Consider the following 14596-nt stretch of genomic DNA (forward strand, 5'->3'; position numbering starts at 1 on the left):
ATATGACTTCACAGGGATGTTGTGAGAATTAATGAAATAGTGAATACAAATGCATCTGGCAATACTGGCACTGGTATTCCCTCTTGGCTCCTTTCCTCCTTCCAGTTGGTTTTTTCTCACCACCAGTAGTACATGTGATCAGTGGTAACCATGAGCAGACTTGTGGTAGGAGACTGTAGGGGGAGCAGGGTTAGGAGGGTATATCAGCTAGACCTGGAGCTTGAAGGGTCCTCAAATTTTGATGACTGTTCGGGGGCATTTTGCTCAGTGTAGAGTAAAGCTTCACAGAAAATGATGCTCTCGTTAATGCTCTCCCCTACTAGTGTCATCTGAAAGAACTCTGGTGGTATAGTGGGAATAAGGCATTTGGATTCTAACCAGAAGGTCAACGGTTCAAACCCAACAGCCGCTCTGAGGAAGGAAGATGGGGCAATCTACTTCCATAAAGATTTACAGCCTCGGAAATCCAATGGGGGTTGCTATGAATTGGATTCAGCTCCATGGTGATGAGTTAAACTAGTGTCTTTTGAGGCAGAAATATTTGGAAGAGAGAGAGTTTTTGTACTGAGAAGCTGCCGGAGCCTTCATTCATCTACTTACAGAACCCAAGTATAAGAAAAGAGGTGTGGAGGTAAATCACAAATGAAACATTTTGCAATTTTGCAATGGTTTGAATTGGAAAAGAAAAATGGGGGGAGAGAATTGAGTCTAATTTTTTTAAATAAAATCTTTTCCTTCATGAAAGCAAATTACAGAAAACTGCAATTACTGATGATCATTTTTTCACAGTTAGCCTTAAGGTGTCTCTAGAAAGTGCTTTGTGAGAGAAATGCTATCAAACCTCAAATGCTTAACTCATAATCTTTGTGAAAAAAACAAAAAGAATGTTCTGTTGTTTCCCACCATAAATCCCTGCCTGTTTTCCCCAGAATTGAAACAGTTCTGCCCTGTTGGTCCTGTGAGTTTTTTCTTAATGACAACCACAATGAAATCTCATGAGCAAATTAATCCTTTATGGTAGTGCTTTCCCAGGGCTTGTGGGTAGAAAAAAATATCAAATTATTTGCCACTTCCAAATCCCCATTTACTCCCACATGTATTATTGTCCATAATCACCACAGAAAATGGTGCTTCTTTTACAAAACAAAAAGTCAATAACTCTTGAGAAGAATCTAAGCTCTCAATGGAATTTGCAGAAGCTATGGGAAGTTAAGCCATGTATACCAGGCCTTAAATAAAGCATTTCTGAAATGGCCATGTGACTGTGCAACAAATCTTTTAGATTCAAGTTTTCTCTCTTTGTATTTTGGAGGTTAAAAACAAAACAAAAACAACGAGCTGTGGCTTACGTAAGAGCTTGAATATAAGTAGAAAGTGATCCAATCAGAAAGCAAATCATGGTTCAGTCTCAACCAGAAAGCAGGCTTTCTAATTAATGGCTAAGCATGAAAAGCAATATTGTTGTGAAGTTCACCCAAGGACACCCACACATGACGGCGTATCACTTTTCCCTAAAACTGATCTGCCTTTAAGTCTGATATGTTATCATCATTGGTTAAAAAGTGAATCAAATCTGATTTCCCAAAGAGACGTTCTAAAAAACAGTCATTGAACCTTACTACAGGGCCTTTTCAGTGACTGATTTTAATAGAGCTAAGTGAAAATACATTTCTTCAGATTCACTTGACAGCATACATTAGAATTCTAAGACGTTGTAAATCTCTGTTAACAAGCAATTAGGAAGAATATACAGACATGAAGCAGAAATAGAGAACTCAAAACTCACCGCTATTGAGTCCATTCCAACTGATAGCAACCCCCATTGGAGGTAAATCTTTATGGAAGCAGACTGCCTCATCTTCCTTCCATGGAGCAGCTGATGGATTCAAACCACCACCCTTTTAGTTGGCAGCCAAATGACTTAACCACTATACCACCAGAGCTCTTAGGAATGGAGAAAGGGACAGAAATTCCAATAAGTGAAAATCATGGTAAATAGTCTTTGGAGAGGTGTCCTCCCCCCACATCCAAATAAACCACACCTCCTGAATCCACAATAATGGATGGTCCCTTCTCCTGGGCTGCCTCTGTGACCTGCCTTGGACCAATAGACTGTAGCAGAAATGGTGCTACATGACTTTCAGGCTAGGTCATAAGAAGCTCTGAGCTTTCTTCCACTTAGATTTCTTGGAAGGCTCATCTGAAGAAAGACAGCTGCTATGCCAAGGAGTGATGAATTCCTGGGTGGCTTTTGGCTGCTAACTGAAAGGTTGGAAGTTTGAGTCCACCCAGATGTGCCTTAGATGAAAGTCCTGATGATCTACTTGCAAAAAATTAGCCATTGAAAACCTCATGGAGGACAGTTCTACTCTGACACACACTAGGTCCCTGTGATTTAGTCAACTCAACATCAACAGGTTTTTTTTTTTTTTTTTTAATTGGGGTCATGGATTCCCTGAATAGCAAGGACGTAGAATGTGGGGAAAAAAAAAAAAAAAAATCTATCTTCATAGATCCAAAATGAATTACTAAACACGTATTAACATTCTTCACATTCTTACACATGGAACAATGATTTTTGTGTTCTCCAGAGAACAGTGAGTAAAAACCAGGAATAATAACCAACTTAGGACATGTGGATACAAAATACAGGTTTATATCAGAAACAAACTAACCCTTTAAACAGATATGTGGTATTTTTGTAAGAATATGGATCTTAGAGCCAATAGATGCTGCATCTCACCAGCTGTGTGACTTTGGCTAAGTTGCTTATCTCTCTGTTTTCAGTTTCCCTGTCCGTAAAATGAGAACAACAGTAATAACTACCTCATAGGGTGGTTATGAGGCTTAAATAAATTAATGTAAGTGCTTAGATGAGAGGCTGGCATATAGGAAGCCCCTAATATACAGTTAATATCAGTATTTTATTGTTGCTATTTAATTTTCTAGGTCCCCTGGTAGCACAGTGGTTAAGCACTCAGCTACTATTTGAAAGGTTGACAGTTCAAACCCACCAGCCACTCAGAAGGAGAAAGATGTGGTAGTCTGCTTCTGTAGAGATTACAGCCTATAGCGTTGCTATGAGTCAGAATCGACTCAATGCCCACAGATTTTTTATTTACTTTCCTATTGCATTTCATGCTACTGATAACTCACTTCCCTCTTAAAAGTCTCTTCCTTCTTTGGCCTCTATGACACAAGACTATTCTAATTTTTCTTCTCTGACTGTTTCATTGTTTCCTCTTCATCCTCTCACTCCCTAGAAGTTCTGTAAAGCTCTATCTTCAATTTCTTCCTCCACAGCCCAATCCACAGGAGTGGCTCTAGCTATGACTCTATATGGACAAATTCCAAAGCAATTTGTTTGGACCTCCCTCCTAACATCATTCCCACAGTCCCAACTTGCTTCTCCATCTAGATGTCACACCAGTATCTCAAATTCACTGGAGGGAACAAACTGCTCACCATCTTCCTCAAACCACTTCCTGTTTCTGAAATCCTCTTTGATATTGCAGCCACTATTTACCAGAGTCTATTGACTACATTCTTTAGTCATTCTCAACTATTCCTTTACCCTAGTTCTCCACACCAACTGATCAGTTGTGTCTTGTCCATATTATTTCCTCAGTGTCTCTTGAATATGCTGCTCCTTTGGTTTTCCACAGCCACTATCCTGGAGATAACTGTCATTCACCTAAACTGTCACAACTGCCTCATACTTGATGTCCTTGCTGCCAATATTTCATTATCTCTACTTCTCTTCAAGTTGGAACACCATCTCTAAATTGACTTCCTGGGCTCAGGGGCCATTCAATTTGAAGAGTCCTTGGGTGATGCAAACAGTTTAATGGGCTTGGTTGCTAACTGAAATGTTTGTTTCAAGTTCAAGTCCACCCAGAGGTGCCTTGAAAGATGAGCTTGATTATCTACTTCTAAATAATCAGCCAGGTGAAATCCCTATGGGGCACACTTCTACTCTGACACATGTGGGTCACCAAGAGTCTGAGACTACTTGATGGCAACTAGTATGTATTTAGTCCACTACCCTGAAACTTCATGCTGTGAGGAAGCCCAAGCTAACCATGTAGAGAGGTTGCATGGGGAGAGAGAGAAAACTGTGTGACCAACCCCAAACCACATCAGCTGACGCATCAGACATGTTAGTAAAAGAGCTTTCCTAGATGTCTAGCTCTGTAGAGACTTTGGATAACTCCAGCCCAGCAACCATGTGATTACAATTACATGAGAGACCTAAAGCAAAAACCACCCAGCTGAGCCCAGTCAATTCACAAAGAGCATGAAAGACAATTACATTGTTGTTAAACCCACTATTTTGGGTGGTTTGTTAAGCAGTAATAGACAACTAACATAAGGAGAGAGAAGAAGACAGGAAAGGAAAGAAGAGAGGGTAATAGAGTGAAAAGAGAAATGTGACTGTGCATGCAATAAGAATTATGCAATGCTGGGAGGCAATATGTATGACTAAGGAAAAATACTGGCAAATGCTCACAGACAGATGGGAAAAATAGATAAAGAACCTAAAAATGATAAATAGAAACATAGTTCAAAGGATTCATATTATTACACTGTGCAATTGGAACTCATTGCCTTATAAGTGCATTTTCCCCTTTCTTCTCAACAAAGACATTATCTGAAGCATTCTAAACTTTCTTCTGCATTTTCTTTACCATTCTATGAGGAGAGTCTCCTTATTCCTCAAATTCTGATTGCTACCCACCTCCTTTCAAGCTCCTTGACCAATCCCCTGACAATACAATCTTCTGAATCTCTCTCTATACATCTTAGCTCAAAACTATACTACTTTTTTCCCCATGTTACTTCAGCCACCAATCACTGAACTATGTGTACAATTCTTCCTTTCTCTCCCATTCTTTTGAATTTACACTGTGCGTCAGTAACATCACATAAAAACTAAATAAACAAAATCAATTGCATTAAGTCAATTCCAATTTATGGAGACCCCAGGGTTTCAGAGTAGAACTGTGCTCCACAGGGTTTATAATCATTTATTTGTCAGAAATAGATCACTAGGCCTTTCTTTCAAGGCACCCCTGGGTGGACTTGAACCTCCAACCAATTGGCTAGCAGCCAAGCATATCAACTATTTACACTACCTAGCATCTTTTGTAGGATAAAATAAGTAAATAAAATCAGATCATTGCCTATTCAGGCACACTCCAGGTTATGAATATCCAACTTACATACATCCCATAGTTATGAACCAACTCTGTAATACCTATTATATTAAAAATTTGAAATCCTTAAATAGGTTGCCTAAGAAAACACATTTAGGGTAAAAAAAACCTGAATTATTTTTTCATTTTACAATTTTATTTTCTTAAATTGAAATAGGCAATAATTACGAATTCACTTCTACATATTTTGGGCAAAGCACAAAAATTGATAAATGAGTATCCTCAGCTGATTCAGGTACAACATGGAGGACAGAGCAAGAATTTCACCATACTTAAGCAAAAATCTGGGCATTGTGTCTTCAGGGTAAAGACAGAACAATGGTGTTGGGAGTCTTGATGAGAAAAAAAAAATGAGGTATATAAAATGGTTTATAATAATAAATGGGTGTTACTTTGCAATGCACATCAAACATTTTTATTATTACTATATTATTATGTTAAAGATGTTTCAGTGTACTGGAAGTGCTTCTTTAATGTTTTTTATGCATAGAACAGTACACTATATACTAAGACAAATATTGACTAAGATGTTAGATACAAACTGTATCTAACTCTTCCAACTTATGTACAAATTAAACTTAAAAAATGGAACTTGTTTGTAATCTAGGGACTACCTATGCATGCATTTGCAGACCTCGATGGGAAAACTAGTAATATTTCCAATGAGCTTAGCAACTCCCTCTTCAAGCTATATAATTCTGGAGAGTTCGGTCGCAAGGAGAAGGAAGGAAAAGGAGAGAGGCGAGTTTTTAATTTAGTTCTTAGTACTTATTTTGTCACCTCTTAGCATTAGGCTTATCAAGCCGGTGGTGCCAGGTTTTTTGTACAATTTAGTGGTAGCTAAGAGTGTTTACAGGAGCTCTGATGTGTAGTGGTTAAGACATTTAGTTTCTAACCAAAGGTCAGTTGTTCAAACCCATCAGTCACTCCATGGCAGTCTGTTTCTGCAAAGATTTATAGCCTCAGAAACCCAATGAGGGTTGCTATGAGTTGGAATTGACTCGATGACAGTGAGTTTGGTTTGGTTTGGTTTGGTAGAGTATTGAAAAAGTATCAAATTGTAAAGCTGGTTTGTAGCCCAGCTTTCCTTTTTGTTAACTGTGTGATGCTAAACAAGATACTAGTATATGTTTCATTCTTCTAGCCATAATTTTTGTGACTTCTAAACAATGATTGGGTGGGACTATGCAAACAAGGTGCTTGTGGCCCACCTCAAGGATTGGACAGCTTGCTGCAAATGCATATAAGGTTCATGGAACCCTTTTGGGGGTAGAACCACATAAATAAGGTATATGGAACCCTAATGAGGAGTGGTCAGTTTTGCCATCCCACTAGGCTTAACGGGAGCTACAGGGAGAGAGAGGAACTGTAATGCAGAAAACAGTGAGAGACAGTGGTGCAGCAGTAACAAGAGCACAATTGCAGGAACCAAGAGACTGGTGCTAGATGGCTGCAGTAGAAGAGCTGTAACACTTGCTCAACAAAGTCCCACGCAGGACCAGCAGCAGAGGATGAGAAGAAACTGCCCTAATCAAGAACTGTATCCTGAGTTGTTCTGTTACTTCTGAGTTGTTCCTGATTCCAAGTTGTATTTATATTTCCTTAGTAAACTTGTTGTTGTTGTTGTTATGTGCCGTCAAGTCGGACCTGACTCATAGCGACCCCTCCTCGGGTTTCTGAGGCAGTATCACTACGGAAGTAGATTGTCCCATCTTCCTTCCGAGGAGTGGCTGGTGGATTTGAACCGCCAGCCTTCTGGTTAGCAGTCAAGTACCTTAGCCATTATGCTACCAGAGCTCCCTACTTAACTATAAATATGGTTTGTGAATTCTGTGAGATGTTATAAAACTCAAAGACTAGATGGAGAGTACTGAGAAGAGGGGGAGTAGTTGATGTTAGAGATGACAGAGTTGTTCTGGTTACCTAGTACTGCTCTGACAAGAATATAGCACAAATGGGATGACTTGAACAAACAGGAGTTTATTCTCTTACAGTTTGGAGGCTTTAAGTGTGAGTTCAAAGTGCCAGGCTCTAAGGCTGGGTGAAGGTCCCTCAACCTTGGGCTTCAGCTCTGCCTCCTGCTCCCAGCCCACTGAAGCTAGAGGCTTTTCTTCATTCAGACACCTGCTGGCTGTTGACACTGACAAGCCAAAGGTTGACAAGTAAAAAGGCACAGTACAAATGTCACCAAACCACATAGCAGGCCATTAATTCAAATCTATTTAAAGGCCCAAAGTTGGCAGAGCATGGCAGGCTGCTGAACAACTCGGCTCCATGAAGGGTTCAAGTGTGCCATAAGCTGGAGACCGCTCCCAAAGCTGTTTCTTATATATAGGAAGCAGACCACATACCCAAAGCAGCTACTCAGCTGCTCCAATAGATTCTATCACAGAGTTAATTACCAATCTCACCATGGGGAATAACTACATTGAGCTGTCCAGCCACTCAACCAGGCCCAGTCAAGTTGACACACAACCTTAACTACCACAGGAACTACAGCAGTTTGGAAAAGTTGGGCATCTGGGATATCTTTAACCTCAGTGCCAATCCTTATAAAAGAAATTATTCATTTAGTTGGTGTAAGAATGGTGAGATTCTGTGTAATAAGCCCAGACTCACTGGAATATGTAGTTTTGGGAAATAAAAAGGGGATAAACGGGAATGAGAAACCTTTAGTTTCTGAATGGGATTTAAAAAAAAAACCCTATGGATTGAAGCAGCTGTTGTGCTGCAATCAGTTACCCAAGGCTAAAGCTATTCATAGGAAGTAGGAGTGGTGGGTCTAACTCCTGAGGAATTGGCTAGTCAGATACATAAAGAAATACAGGGTGATAAGGAAAGGGTGAGACATACAATTCCTTGGTTGCTGTTACCAGCAATAGCTGCAATGGCAAGGAAAAAGAATGACTTACAGTACTGAACTAAATCCAGATCTGGTCTAGTCAGAAGTACATCACTAGTCTCAGGGCTAACCAGGAAAGGGAAAAAAATGAGGAACCTTGGTTTCTGAACGGGATTTAAAAAAAGTACCTCTACAAGCATTGGTCCTCAAGAAGGTAGTCTGGGAGGGGAACAGGCAAAAACCAAGAAACTAGTGAAACCAGGGGTACATTGTAATGGAGTTGCTTCAATGTGTAGATCAGTGTCATCGGCTTTCTGAGGAACAATTACTAAAATGGATTATGAGAGCAATTAATTTAGGAGTAATGTCTTTAGTTTTGAATGCTGCAGAATGGAAGAATATGTTTAGGTTGAACCAAAGCCCACAATTCACTAGGGAACAGCCATGAATGTTGATACAAGATCCAGTTACACAGCAGGTTAACACTGTGGAATGGCCAGCCTAGTGGACTGGGTAAAATTGTCAGTAAATTTTGCCCCTCATCCCTTCTAAGTACCACATGGAATACTCCAGAGGAAGCAGCTGATGTGCTTCTTACGCATGCCATGCTGAAATGGATTTAGGTGATCATCCAATGAGTAAGCCCCTTATACAGGTCACAGTAGATATAGTAATCAAGGTCACCCCCAAGTAACTTTGCTACTGTAAAACAAACCAACAATCCAAGAAGCCTCATCAGATCTGTTGGCACACAGCTTCCCCACATGGGTCTTACAGATGCAAGAAACATAAGGGTGATTCATAGGAGAATGGGAAGAGGCAATGGAGAAAGAACTTACTCCAGCAGTATGGAGATTTTTAAATGGTTAATGAGAAATGGGTGGACCAACAGAAACTCCTGCTGGTCCTATAATGTTAAAGAGGGCTAAACAAGTCCCTTTTCTTCATCCTAGTCTAGAGGAAGGAGCTCTGGTGGCCTAGTGCTTAAGGCATGTGACTGCTAATCAGAAGGCTGGTGGTTCAAACCCACCAGCCACTGCTCAGAAGGAAGATTGGGCAATTTACTTCTGTAGTGATACTGCCACGGAAACCCAAGGAGGGGTTGCTATGAGTCAGATCTGACTGTATGGCAGTGTTTGGTTGGTTTTTGGTTGTGTGAAGTAGCTGTATCTCCCATAACTGAATTTTTTGTAAGGGTATTATGTCTAATTGAGGAACACTTCCTTTACCTGATACAGTAAAACCAAAAGGGTGCAAGTCTGTCCTTAGGCCAGTATTGATTGGACATGCTAAACAGGAACCATTAGAATTGCCTGAACCCACTAAGTTGTTACTTTGAAACAATATAGGATACCTGGTGGACCAAAGGAGATTACTCCTTGATTAAAGACACGCTAAAGGCTGGAGTATTGGCGCCAAGAAATTCTCTGTGTAACAGCCCCTTATGGCCCATGAAAAAAGGTTAATGGAGGAGGCCTAAATAAAGTAGTGCCACTGGTGGCTTCAGTTCCAGACATGATATCAATAGTGCAGAAAATACAGCAGGCTAAAGGATACTCGTGCTTAGTGATTGATCTTGTAAATGACTTTTACTCCATCCCAATCTCAGAAAAGAGTCAGCGGCAGTTTGCCTTCACATGGGAAGGATCTCAATATACTTTCAATGTTTGGCCACAGAGTTATTTGAATTCACTGACTCACTTTTATGGTTTGGTAAGAAGAGACTTGGGCTTGGTGCAGATTTCAAGTATGGTAATACATTACATTGATTATATTATATTAATTTAAAACATGAAAGAAGAGACTAGGGCAAATTTGAAAAGAGTGGTGGCCCACATGACCAACAGAGGCTGGCTAATAAATCCAGCCAAAAAATCCAGGGCCCTTCCCAAACAGTGAAATTCTTGGGAAAACTTGGGCAGGACCCACCTGTGACATTCTGTAAGCAAGTAAGAATAAGTTCCTGTCACTACCTACTCCAAAGACTAAGAAGGAGGCCCAACATTTGGTTGGTCTATTTGGATCCTGGAGAATGCATATTCCACATCTGGGAATATTGTTGGCTCCTACCCACAAAACCACTTGAAAGAAAATTGCATTTAAAAGGGGGACAGAGCAACAGCAGGCTATGTCTGAATTACAGAAAGCAATCTCACTTTCTCTATCTTTAGCATCTTATGATCCACACTCAGACATGATTTTGGAGGTGTATGTCACACTTATTCTTATGAGCTTTTGCAGAGTGGAACTTATGGCAAAACCTGAGAATGCTGCCCTATGGCAGGCAACTGCAACTGCTGGGATTCTGGACTAGAAAGTTTCCAGATGCTGCAGCATGACACGTGTCATTTGGAAAGCAATTATTTGCCTACAGTTAGGTGTTGATTGAAGCTATCTAAATGACAGAAAGACATAAAATTGTCATGAGACCTAAAATATCCGTAATGTCCTGGGTGATGTCAGAGATACATTCTAATAAGGAAGACAGTCCCCAAAACAGTTACATAATAAAATGGGAATGGTTCATACAAGAACAAGCTCAACTGGTACAACATAGTACACAAAAATATTGTTCCACATCCTACTTTGGTGAGTAGCAGCTGGGGTCTTAAAAGCTTGCAAGCAGTGATATAGATGCAACAATAGGTCTCTCCTTGCCAGAGCAATGAAGATGAAGAAAACCAAAGACACATGTAAACAATTAGTCCAAGGAACTAGTGGACCATGCAAACTTTAGCCTATATGACCATGGACCATGGACTGGAAGAACTAGACAATGCCCGGCTACCACTGTCAGCCATTTGGAAAGGGATTAGTGCAAGAGATCATGGGTATAGTGGGAGAAAAATGCAGAACAAACTTCAAAAAAAAAAAAAAAAAAAAGACCAGGTTTACTGGTCTGATAGAGCCTGGTGAGATCATTGAGACTATGGCCCTTATTTACCCTTCAGGTCTGGAATTGAACTCATTCCTACGGCTTCCAGTCAAACAACAGATAGGCATATAGGGTGAACACTTACATTGGGTAGATACACTGCTTAGAACAATCAATCATTGGAAAACAGAAGGGCAGAATTTGCACAGGGAGATAGCTGAAGGGGCAGGAATGCATAGGAAGGAAGGACAAAGGGAAGAGGTACCTACAGGGGGGGAGTGAGAAGAGAGCTGTTACACTGTAGGGAATTGTCATGAAATTGTCAATGTCATGAAACAAAATATACATAAACTGCTGTATGGAAAATGAATTTGCTCTGTAAACTTTCACTCAAATCACAATAAAAATTTAAGAGAGAGAGAAAAAGAGAACAAGTTACAGGGGGAATGCACAGAGGCACCCACCATGTCCATAAGCAGGTAGCTTCTTACCCATAGATCCTACCATGGAACCATGTAAAAAGCTGCCAAAGCCCACTGCTACATGGACAGTGTCCTGTGAAGAATTTTATGCTGACTAGCAGAAGGATGCTTGGTTTATAGATGCCAGTTTCAGGGAACATGGAAAATATTTGATGTGGAAAACTGCTGCATTAAGACCAGCAGATGGAAATACCCTGACTGAAGAAGGTCAGAACAGGTCAGCTCAATGGGCTGAATGTATGCTGTCTTCCTATCCATGATGGAAGAACTGAGCAATGGTGAGGGCCCATATTTATATTTTTACTGATTTATGGCCAACAGCCTGGCTATATGATCAGGCCAATGGGTGATGGAAAACTGGACTGTTGAAGGGGCACTTATGGGGGACTTGGACCTAGTGAAAGCACTCAGAATTTAGAGGATGCATTAGAGTAGTACATGTCAATGCCCATCAGAAGAACCCCCTTCCTGGATTGGAAGGTCATTGGCAAGTGGACCCACTGGTATGCTTACTTGAGGTGGTCAATTGTGACCATGAAATAAATGGACCTGGGGGTGCTGTGGTAATGCAGAGATAGGTTGAATCTAGACACATTCTTCTTGTACCCATAAAACACAAAATGCAATAAGGAATTCTCTGTCGACTGCTAACCAGAAGGCTAGTGGTTCAAACCCACCAGCCACTCCTCTTAAGGAAGACTAGGTCTACTTCCGTAGAGATGTGGCCTTGGAAACCCAAGGAGGGGTCACTGTGAGTAGAATCAACTCAACTCAACAGCAGTAAGTTTGTTTTTTTGTTGAGTGGTCTGCCAACAAGAAATACAGAGGTTGCAGATGGCTATGGGGCAGACTCCCTGGGGATCAGACCCTTCACATAGCTGGCAAGTTGATTATATTGGACCAATGACATCAGTGGCACCAAGTAGCTACAAATAAGTCCTCACAGGAATAGCTACTTACTCTGGGCTTTGAATATCCCATGATAGATGAAAATGCCTAAAACACCATTTAGGAATTGGAACAAAAGCTACTGTATCAATTTGGGCCACTGAGTTATATCTCATTAGACCAAGGAACACTTCACAGCCCACAAGGTGCAGTCATGGATCAAAAACATATTAAATGGACATACAATATTCCATACCACCCTCAGAGTAATGGTTTGATAGAGAATTGAAATGGGCAATTAAACTATTTATCTAAAACGGGGAGATAAAAGCATTAAAGGCTGACTCACATGCCTTCATGAGTGTGTGCTCACACTCAACATGAGGAGGGCAAAGGGAGGATCACCACTGGATAGCTTCTCATGTTTCTGTGGGGAATCTGGGGAAGAGAGGTTGGGGAAGATGCTAATGCCACTTTACAGTTCTTCCCCATATCACCTGAAATTGCATTTTCCCCTGCAAGATGCTGTGGTCCCTAGACCAGGGATTCAGCTGTGAGTGCTAGAAGCAGGAGTGATCCCTAAGCAACAGACTGATTCCTTGAACCTGCATGTCAGAATTCCCAAGGGCCTAAAGGGATGGATTGTACCTGCTTCCCATCTGGCAAAATTGGAGTTGCAAACTGCCGTATTGCCTAGTGGTGGAAACACCCAACATGAATGCAAGTGAACTGAAGTGGAAGCACCTGCTAGACTGGTCTTGCTACCAGCAATATGGACTGGCATAGCAGTTGAAGATGATGTCTCTTTTCAACGTGGAAAAGTTTGGGTAAAAATAAATGACAAATGGAAGGAAGCAGAAATAATAGCTAAAGGTAAAGAAATTAATATATAGTTTATGATATAGAGTCTAAGGCTCTTGACTGCTAACCAGAAGACTGGCAGTTCAAACCCACCAGCCACTCCTTGGAAGGAAGGCAATCTACTTCTGTAGTGATACTGCCTTGGAAACCCAAGGAGGGGTCGCTATGAGTCAGATCCAACTTCATGGCATTGAGTTTGGTTTGCTTTGGTAGTAGGGGAAATTTAACATTATGCTGATACCTCAAGAGACTCAGAGCAAGGGAATAATCTTCTCTTGGCTAACCCTTCCAAGACCAAATAATTTTCTGCTTTGATATTTTTGTTGAAACCATGTGTTTTCAGTAACTGAAGGCATTTTAAATGAAATGAAAAACTGTTTTTCATGAATATGGATTTTGATACAGTTAGTGGGATACATATGTCCCAAGCAGTGAATGCCACTGGGTTGCTGGGATCAAGGCTATTTCTTCAGATTCACACAGTTATACAGGCACCCACCAGATGGCCCCACTGCCCAGTGCCATAGAGTCGATTCCAACACATAGAAACCCTATAGAACAGAACTGCCACACAGGTTTTCCAAGTCAGCAAATCTTTATAGAAGCAGGCTGCCTGATCTTTATTCGGTGGGGCAGCTGGTAGGTTCAAACCACCAACTTCTTGGTTGTTGTTGTTGCTGTTGTTATGTGCCGTCGAGTCGGATCCGACTCATAGCGACCCCTCCTTGGGTTTCCAAGGCAGTATCACTATGGAAGTAGATTGCCCCATCTTCCTTCTGAGGAGTGGCTGGTGGGTTTGAACTGTCAGCCTTCTGGTTAGCAGTCAAGTGCTTTAGGCACTATGCTACCAGAGCTCCTTGGTTAGCAGCCAAATATCTTAACTATTGTGCCACCAGAACTCCTCACTAGAAGACAACATGCACTAAAAGTGGGATAGCAACTTCCCACTAAACTCCAGAGGTGGGAAACACAAGCGAGCACTATGTGTCTCATGGGTCACAAAAGGGTTAAATTTTGTCAGCCACCAGAAAGATTTTGGAGAATCTGATTAGATCAGATGGATACCTGCAGCAGACCTGAATGGCTGGTACCCAAGCAACGTCACCCTGAGGACTTTTTGCCCTACCAAAAGGTTAACTGATAATGATTGTTTTGACTGGTAGTATGATTGGAAGGGGGAGGTTAATCTTTCAAGTAAGAAAGACTCAATGGCTAGAAGATCCAGGAGGTGATCTGCAGCTAGTAAATTACTTAACATGGCCATAGTAAATTACTTAATATGGCCTGTAGTCTTCCTAACTCTCGCAAAATGATTAGGTGGGACTAGGCAAATAAAGGGAGCTCTGGTAGCATAGTGGCTAAGGCACTTGACTGCTAACCAGGAGGCTGGTGGTTCAAACCCACCAGCCACTCCTCAGAAGGAAGGTTGGGC

At 41.1% G+C, this 14596-nt stretch overlaps 1 protein-coding gene across 1 annotated transcript in view; it reads right to left on the bottom strand.

Annotated features, from left to right (window-relative positions):
• Positions 1–14596, bottom strand: part of BMP6 (bone morphogenetic protein 6) — a 270968-nt gene that overhangs the window by 54831 nt on the left and 201541 nt on the right. The window lies entirely within an intron of this gene.

Source organism: Orycteropus afer, unplaced genomic scaffold (genome assembly GCF_000298275.1).
Source record: "Orycteropus afer afer isolate SDZICR_OR568_19922 unplaced genomic scaffold, OryAfe1.0 scaffold00027, whole genome shotgun sequence".
NCBI lineage: Eukaryota > Metazoa > Chordata > Mammalia > Tubulidentata > Orycteropodidae > Orycteropus > Orycteropus afer.